The sequence below is a fragment of the Gossypium arboreum genome, chromosome 2, assembly GCF_025698485.1.
Source record: "Gossypium arboreum isolate Shixiya-1 chromosome 2, ASM2569848v2, whole genome shotgun sequence".
Classification (NCBI taxonomy): Eukaryota; Viridiplantae; Streptophyta; class Magnoliopsida; order Malvales; family Malvaceae; genus Gossypium; species Gossypium arboreum.
The window spans coordinates 34443219-34451952 of NC_069071.1; the positions used below are offsets into that span (position 1 = coordinate 34443219).

At 34.5% G+C, this 8734-nt stretch overlaps 1 non-coding gene across 1 annotated transcript; it reads left to right on the forward strand.

Annotated features, from left to right (window-relative positions):
* The first annotated feature begins 237 nt into the window (after positions 1-237).
* On the forward strand, positions 238-344 carry LOC128289739 (small nucleolar RNA R71). Its single transcript, XR_008279383.1, has one exon. It is a non-coding gene; the product is annotated as a small nucleolar RNA R71 (small nucleolar RNA).
* Positions 345-8734: the final 8390 nt, after the last annotated feature.

Consider the following 8734-nt stretch of genomic DNA (forward strand, 5'->3'; position numbering starts at 1 on the left):
GATACCTAAGATGCGAGTGAAGTGAGAGTGTCCACTTCATGTATTCCAGCGACTCGTCTTCCTAATTTGGCTCGATTGGTCGTCCATTGATAATTATTACTGGCGATCCTCTCGATGATTTCGTAAGCCTCATTATAAGACTTAAAAAGGAGAGCACCGTTAGCAGAAGCATCCACTACCATCCTCGTGTGAGCATTGAGACCATTATAAAATGTCTCAAGTTAGATGCAATGTGCGATTCCGTGGTGAGGACATTTCCATAATAGCTCTTTGTATCGTTCCCATGCCCCATACAAGGATTCATCATCCATTTGTTGGAAAGCAGTGATCTCGTTCCTCAACTTAGTATTCTTACTAGGCTGGAAATACTTCATGAGGAATCTTTTGGCTAACTCTTGCCATGTAGAAATTGATTTTGGTGGCAATGAATTCAACCAGGCTTGAGCTCTGTCCCTTAGTGAGTACGGGAACAACTTCAATCGTAATGCATCTTCAGAAACTCTAGCTAATTTGTAAGAGTCGCTCACCTCCATAAATAGTCTTAAATGAAGATGAGGATCTTCTTTAGGCATTCCACTGAATTGGCCCACTGTTTGAAGCATCTGGAACATGACTAACTTCAGCTCAAATTGTTGTGCCTCGATTTCGGGTCTCCTAATTCTCGGATTAAGATCCTTAAATACTGGCACAACATATTGTCTTAAGGCTCTATCCCTATCGTCAGTAATAAGGATAGGATTTTGAACAAGGTTTGCTCCATTTCCTTGATTCATATTCTCGAAATTCATTCCTTCAGTCCTTCTCTGATTCGCTTGTCTTCTTCGCTGTCGGAAAGGTTCGTTCCATCTTAGGGTCTACAGGGAGTAAGTCAATAATCTGGTCAATACTCATAAACACCTGAAATTATAAAGAAAAATTAATTAAGTTAAAAATTAAGCAGAAAAATAAACCAAAATGTAAAACTAACAATTCAAAAATAATAACTTTTGAAAACAGTCCCCAGCAACGACACCAAAAACTTGAACAACAGAAAAAATGTCCAAGTGTACACAATCGCAACAAGTAATAAAGTGATAAGTAAATGTCGAGTTATCGTACCCACAGGGTCTGTAAAAAGAATTAATTATGAAAGCATTTGTAAAACACTTTGGCGAGGTAAAAATAATTTGATTTTAAAATAGGTCAAAAACTATTTAAAAACTAAGTAAATAATTAAAATAAAATAAAAGAGTTCTGGTGCACGATTTCAAATAAGATTTAATCAATGTAACATACTTGTGTTGGATTAATTATATTTCTTTAACTTAGAATTATTAAACTCATCTTTACATTGTTACGAATAAATTCACAGCAACCTGATAGTTTGCTAACTTATGAAAAAATTTACAAAGAAAAATCCATCCATGTCTTGACATATCCCTATGTCAATTCAACCGACTAAACAGATTCTAGTAAACAAACATGTTATTGCACATACATACTCAATAAATTGAACCAATCTCTTGCATATCCCTATGTCAATTCAAACGATTAATAAAATATAATAAGCATATAAAAGACTATGTGAAGTAACAAGGCATCCCTACCTTGAAACAATTTAACCACAATAATCTTGCAAGTTATGCAAGGCAATAATATCGCCAGATACATTGCTAATTTAACCTTCAGCTTCCTTAGAAGAATAAACATGCACTGATTAAGTACTGTGTCTATTAATTACAATTGAAATCCATTTAAATAATTAATTCATTAGTTACCTCACAGTCATAACGCAAGAATAACTTAGGCATTATTTTACTTAATCAAGCATCTTACCGAGGCTTATAACAACATAAACATGATTTTAACAATTTAAGCAGGCAGAATATAATCAACCCAACACAAACATAACTTAAGCTGAATTGATTAAAATAACCATTTCAATAGCATAAATATTCATAACCATGTTCGTCAAAACAACAACAAAATTTAAAGAGATTGGGAATAAGAAGAAAATCCAGTGTTTCTCCGTGGCTTGACTAGTTGCTCCACTCTTTGTTCTTCGTTGGCCTTGGCTATCAAGGTGGCTTATGAACACCAAAATTTCTGCTCCAAATGGCTAATGAGAGCCTCTTTCCCAAGAGAAGAAATAAGCACTTGAACAAGAGGGAATGGAATGGAAGAAATGAGAGGAAAGTAAGAGAGGGAATGAAAGAATGATGTGAAGTGAGGGATGCTTTGAATGATCAGCAAGGGGTCGCTTTTATAGCTGATTTTTGCTGCTAAAAATATCAAATTTTAGCAGCCAAAGAGCCTTCCCTTGTCCGGCCACACACATGGCAAAGTTGAGAGTTTCAACTTTGCTATTTTAAGCTTGGGGCAAATCTACAAAGCCATAATTTAAGGTGGGGTTTGAATGCAATTTGGAAGTCTTTTGAGGGCCTTTTTGCAAGAATATTTAATCAGCTAAAATGCTGATTTGGGTCGGCATATGGACGGTTCTGGGCTGCCCATTTAGTGGCTGGTTCGGTTCACTCAATCTGGCTCGACCGGTGCGGTTCAACTGGACCCTTTCTCCATAAGTAATTACAAATAATTTATTTATCCCAAATTAAATGAGAAATAAATTAAAATTAATTAAATTATGAATTAATACACATTTCTGGACCGTCCTAGGCTGGAAATTAATGTGGCTTGATACTTCAAATTTGTAACACCCCGTACCCGAGACCGTTGCCGGAGTCGAACACAAGGTGTTAACGGACTTAATTCATTAATTAAACAGCTCATACAATTCATTTTAAAATTTCCAGACAAGCTGGCTAACTGCATCACAGTCTCTTTAAAAATCATATCTCGAGTTACGAAACTTGAAATCCAATTCCGTAAATTTTTCCTGAAACTAGACTCATATATATATCTACTAATTTTTTTATAGAATTTTTGGTTGGGCCAATTAGTACAGTTTATTAGTTAAAGTCTCCCCTGTTTCAGGGTTCAACTACTCTGACCTCTGTGTATTACGAATCAGATATCTCCCTGTACAGAGCTTCAATGACTATACCGTTTGTCTCTAATAAAACTAGACTCAATAAGAAATCTGTACATATAAAGTGTGACTTCTAATTATCTTTGTAAAATTTATGGTGAATTTCCAAAGTCAGAACAGGGGATCCAGAAATCGCTCTGGCCCTATTTCACAAAAATTTAAACATCTCATAAAATATAGCTCATATACCTGTTTCGCTTATTCCATATGAAAATAGACTCATCAAGCTTCGATTCCATAACTTATTAATTATTTAATTCCATTTCTACTATTTTTAGTGATTTTTCAAACTCACGTCACTGCTGCTGTCTAAATCTATTTTATGGTAAATTTTACCTATTTCATGGTTTCCATGGATTAGCTAGCAATTTGACATACATAATACCAAATATGATCATGATTAGCCATTCCAATGGCTAATCATTACCAAGCATTCTATTTCCATACCACTCAATAACCATATCATAAGACCATACATATAAAATGATTATAATGCTATACATGCCATACTCAAAATATACAAGCCATTATGCCAAGATGGTATACGGATAGTGTGAGCGTGCCTCCGACCGTTTCCGATTTCCGAGCTGGCTTGTCAACACTACAAGGAATGAAAAGGAGGAGTAAGCATAAATGCTTAGTAAGCTCACATGCAAATAGCAAGTAACATAACCATATAAGCAAACATAAAACATCATTTGCATAATCATCACCAAGACATTCATATCACCTTTTCATTTATCATCTTACCATATTGTTGTTATATCGAGTTTTCAACCCGAGGGTTAAGTACATACCTGTTCAAAGTATCCATTTCACAACACTTACCAATACGTCCCTTTCATCTTGAGTATTCCTCCATTTGAGTAGAACTTTACCCGTTGAACACATCGGAATATAATTGGATACATGGAAAGTTTGCACATAAGTGCCACATATGTAGCCAAGCTACCATGTAACCCGCCCATAAGTGAACTCGGACTCAACTCAACGAGCTCAGGCGTTCGCATCCATAAGTGAACTCGGACTCAACTCAACGAGTTCGGATGCCTAGTTACATCTCACGAACTCGGACTCAACTCAACGAGTTCGGACATTCGCATCCATAAGTGAACTCGGACTCAACTCAACGAGTTCGGATGCTCAACCATCCTAGTGACATGTCACTTGTATCCTAATCTATTCCTAAGGTTCAAACGGGCTTTTTTCCTCGATCTCACATCTTTGCCGTCTTCCACGGAATATCGAAATCGATACTTCGGTGATAGTTCATACTCATCAAGTAATTCACATAATTTACATATTATTTGAAATTAACCACAAAGCATACATTTCATAATAAAATTCAGCATAACATATAATTAACATCAATAACTTAAAATAACCATTATGCTACATTATTTACACATGAACTTACCTCGTATGCGAAAATGGCTATTTTACCATTTCGTCCACAACTTGGTATTTTCCCCATTTTAGCCCAATTTCAGTTTTCCTTGCTCTATCATTTAAAATATAGTCTAATTAGGACTCACATTATTCAAATTGACCCAAAATCATTTTTGGAAAAATTACAATTTTGCCCTAAACTTTTGCATATTTACACTTTTGCCCCAAAGCTCGTAAATTAAAATTCAGCCTATTTTCTTATGTTTTATGACATGCTGATCATTTTTCCTTCTATGGCAACATCAAATTCTCACTCTAACATGTACTTATGACTATTAGGTATTTTTACCGATTAAGCCCTTTTGCTCGTTTTCACTTAAAACCGAGTAGCACAAGTTGTCTAACATAATTTAAAACCTCATATTCTATCATAAAACACCAAAATACACAAATTTCACCTATGGGTATTTTTCCAAATATAAACCCTAGGTTAAATTATTGCTAGCATAAGCTAAATCGAGCTAGGGACTCCAAAAACGTAAAAATCATTAAAAACGAGGCTAGAACGAACTTACAATCGAGCTTGGAAGCTTGAAAACCCTAGCCATGGTTTCTCCTTGCTATATTCGGCCATGGGGTTGAAGATGAGCAAAATTGGCTTTTAATTTTGTATTTTAATTCATTTTACCCTTAAATGACCAAAATGCCCTTACTACTAAACTTTCCAAAATTCCATCCATGTCCAATTTTGTCCATAGACTTAGAAATTGGTAAAATTACTCTTTAAGGACCTCTAATTAATAATCTAATTCAATTTTATGCAAAATACTTCTAGAACACAAGTTTTGCAATTTATTCAATTTAGTCCCAAATTTCAAATTAAGCACTTTATGCATAAAATTTCTTCACGAAATTTTCACACAATCATGCAATCATATCATAGACCTTAAAATAATCATAAAATAATTATTTCTATATCGGATTTTGTGGTCACGAAACCACTATTCCGACTAGGCCCAAAATCAGGATATTACAAAATTGCTTCTCGATTTTGTGCTTTCAGTAGTGTCAGCCGAGCCAATTTTCTCCCTTTGCGCGAATCTGTCAAAAATAATCAAAATTAGTGAAATTTAAGTATAAAATTAAATAAATTCACCATGTTCATATTTTTAACATGACTTAATTATTTTATAATATTTAATTACTTTTCGACAAGAATTTAACCAGATTTGCATGAATTTAAGAAAAACTGGGTATGAAAAAGTATATAAATTTTTGTGTTTCCAATCGTCATTTAGTTCTGTCTGATGATGGTTTAGTTTTAGCTGAATTAAAAGTGAGACCTTTGTTTTTACAACAGATTATCGAAGCTCAAAATGTTGATAATGAGATTATGGCTAAATGAACTCAGTGTAATTCTGATTCTGATTCTGAATTTCAAATAGATGATGATGATTGTCTGAGGTTAAGAAGTAGACTTTATGTTCCAAGAAATCTGGATTTCATTCAAATGATTTTGAGTGAAGCTCACAGTAGTAGATTGTCTGTACATCCAGGAAGTATGAAAATGTGTAACGATTTGAAACAACTATATTGGTGGCCGGGATAAAAAGAGATATTTCTGACTTTGTTTTGAGATGTTTAATCTGTCAGCAAGTTAAAGCTGAGCATCAGGTGCCATCTGGGTTATTACAACCGATTATGATTCCGAAATGGAAATGGGATCGAGTGACCATGGATTTTGTTTTGGGTTTGCCTCTATCTCTAAAAAAAAGAAAGACGTAATTTGGGTTGTAGTTGATCGTTTGATGAAATCAGCTCATTTTATTCTGATTCGGTTTGATTATTCGCTTGATAAGCTAGCTGAGTTGTATATTTCTGATATTGTGAGATTACATGGTGTGCTATTGTCGATAGTATCAGATAGAGACCCGAGATTTACGTCGTGATTCTGGAAGAAATTACAAGATGCTCTGGGTACTAAATTGCATTTTAGCACCGCTTTTCATCCGGAAACAGATGGTCAATCAGAACGGATTATTTAGATACTCGAGGATATGTTGAGATGTTGCATTCTTGAGTTTGAAGGTACATGGGAATAGTATCTACCTCTGATTGAATTTATTTTAATAATAGCTTTCAATCAAGCATTAAATTGGCACCATACGAAGCCTTATACGATAGAAAGTGTAGAACTCCGTTATACTGGTCTGAGCTCAGTGAGAATAAGATTTACGGTATTGATTTGATAATAGAAATAGAACAGATAGTTAAAGTAATCCGAGACAGTTTGAAAACTGCCTCTGATCGTTAGAAATCTTATGCGAATTTAAAACAAAAAGATATTGAATTTGAGATCGATGATAAAGTGTTTCTGAAAGTATCTCCGTGGAAGAAACTGTTCTGATTTAGTAGAAAAGGCAAATTGAGTCTGAGATTCATCAGACCATATGAAATCATTAAGCGAGTTGGGCCGGTTACTTATAAATTGAGGCTACCATCTGAGTTGGAAAAGATACATAATGTATTTCACGTATCGATGCTTCGACGATACAGATTTGATCTGTCCCATGTGATATCCCCTTCTGAAATTGAGATTCAATCTGATATGACTTACGAAGAAAAACCGATCTGTATTTTAGCTCGCGAGATTAAAGAATTGCGAAACAAGAAAATTCCTCTAGTTAAAGTGATGTGGCATCGTCACGGTGCTAAAGAGGCTATGTGGGAGCCTGAAGATTCAATGAGACAACAATATCCGAATCTGTTTAATGGTAAGATTTTCGGGGACAAAAATCCCTAAGGGGGGAGAATTGTAACAGTTCGGTTTTGACCCTAGTCGAAATAGTGGTTTCGGGACCAAAAATCCGAGTCTAAAAAATATTTTAATATTATTTTTTCTGTCAGTGATATGTGAATTTACATCTGTGAAACTTTCGGTGATTTAATTTGTCTGTTTCTGTGCTTAATTATGAAAAAGGATTAAATCGCGTAAAGTGTAAAAGTTGAGTGCTAGATGCTAAAGCACCTATTTGGCTTGGCTTTTAAAATAAAGGTCCTTGCATGTCAATTGGACTATTGTACTAATGCATGGACAAATATGGACATGAGTTGGTGAAATTAATGTTATGTCATTAAGGGTAAAATGGTAAAAGGTGATTATAATGTTATAATAATAAAATGAAAACATGAAATTGGCCATATTATCATGCATATAGCCGAAAATCAAAGAAAAAGAAAAAGGAAAAGCCATTTTATGTTTTGGCACTTTGATTGCTTGATTAAGGTACGATTTTAACTCGAATTTTGATATTTTTTACGTTTCTGTGATCGTTGCTTCGTGTTCTTCAAAATCCATGTCTGAAATTCTATTTTTGTTAAAGATTATGAAATGTTCCATTGATGATTATATGAGCTTTGTGATGTTTTTATATGGATTATGAAAGACATATGTGAGATTATCATACTTTGTTCTTGAATTTTTGATGGTATAGAGTTATTTGGTCTAAATTATGAAAATGAGGTTTTGAAGAACTAAATTTTTAATTAATATGTTATTTGGGATTTTATGGAAGCTATGTATATTTGGCCAAGCTATAGTCTTGGTGAATTTTGCATATTTGTGATTTTGTGAAAAATGGACTAAATTGTCAAAGTGTGAAAATGTAAGCGTTAAAATGTAAAGTGCCCTAAATATGTGTATATGGATTAAATTGAATGAAATGAATGATTGGATGGTTGAATTTGTATTGTATTAGATCAAGAATAAAGAAAATCAGACTTAGATTGGGGGAGGTCCAAAATAGTTGAATAGACGACTCGTTTTATCCAAAATCCGTCCGAGGTAAGTCAAATTATAATTACGTGTTAATTGAAATAAATTCTGCACAGATAAACTATAATCTGTATTAGATGGCCTTGAGTGCCTGATGAATATCTTTGGAGTAAAGTATGATAATATGTTAATATCTGAAAAGCTCTGTATGTTTCTAAGAAAAGTTGACATCTGTCTGAGATGTCATGTAAGACCGTGTCTGGGACACAGGCCTCGATTGAGATTTACGTATAAGACCATGTCTGAGACATCGGTGTCGTATCTGATTTCTTGTAAGCCCGTGTCTAGGACACAGGCCTCGATTGAGATTTACGTATTAGACCATGTTTGGGACATCGGCATCGCATCTGATTTTGTGTAAGACCCTGTCTGGGACAGAGGCATTGGTATTGAATTACATGTAAGACCACGTCTGGGATGTCGACATTGTACTTGTTTATGAGCATCTATATCGTTTCTGACCCGTCTGATGATAGCGTACG